We start from the raw sequence: 723 nt of genomic DNA, 5'->3' as shown, positions 1-723 counted from the left end.
TGTTTTCTCTTTCTCTTACGGTGGTAATCATGGTATTTAACACCCTTAGGGTGTTTTTCATGTTAAATGCTTTGGAAATATTAAGCTAGAGTTTTTGTCTCTAGTTTTGATTTTCCCAGAAGGAAACTATGAGAAGAGGGTTGGGTGAAGTAGTTCATTTGGAAGGTGGAGAAAACACAAGGGGGGATGATTGGAAGTGAGGCAAGGAAAGAAAGACAGACAAATGAGTGCATTATCAAGAAAGTTCTCTTTCTAGGTAACTAGGGCATAGTCCCCCTGGGGAACTCAAGACACTAAAGCAAAGATTCTGTCCAGAATGATTCCATCTAAAGGATGTTGGAGCATGCTCATGTTGGCAGCACATACCCTGAAAATTGAATCAATAAAGAGAAGATTAGCATGGTCCTGACACAAGGATGACACAAATTTCATAAAAGAGTGTTTGAATTAGGTCTTTTTAAAATCCCCATTATTGATTGAGGATTGCTCCAGGAGAACTTTTATTCTAAGGCACTTTACCATTTCCGAAAGTAGAGAAGCAGAGCTCTAGCCAACTGGAAAATGTCCTTGGCCACTGGAAAATGTCCTGGATAAAGAGATGGTGAAAGTGAGGCAGGCAGATGCCAAACATGGTGGGGGGGGGCACTCATAGTATGATATTTTTCATCACATTTTTGACATTTCACGTTTTGTATTTCCTTTTGTCACTTTTTTCCAGTAGGT

The 723-nt window shown here is 39.7% G+C and overlaps 1 non-coding gene across 1 annotated transcript; it reads left to right on the top strand.

Moving 5' to 3' along the window:
* Positions 1-343: 343 nt before the first annotated feature.
* Positions 344-451, top strand: LOC125169182 (U6 spliceosomal RNA). The gene has a single exon (XR_007153510.1). It is a non-coding gene; the product is annotated as a U6 spliceosomal RNA (small nuclear RNA).
* Positions 452-723: the final 272 nt, after the last annotated feature.

The sequence above is a fragment of the Prionailurus viverrinus genome, chromosome B3 (genome assembly GCF_022837055.1).
Source record: "Prionailurus viverrinus isolate Anna chromosome B3, UM_Priviv_1.0, whole genome shotgun sequence".
Classification (NCBI taxonomy): domain Eukaryota; kingdom Metazoa; phylum Chordata; class Mammalia; order Carnivora; family Felidae; genus Prionailurus; species Prionailurus viverrinus.
This window is presented reverse-complemented; position numbering and strand designations above follow the sequence as displayed.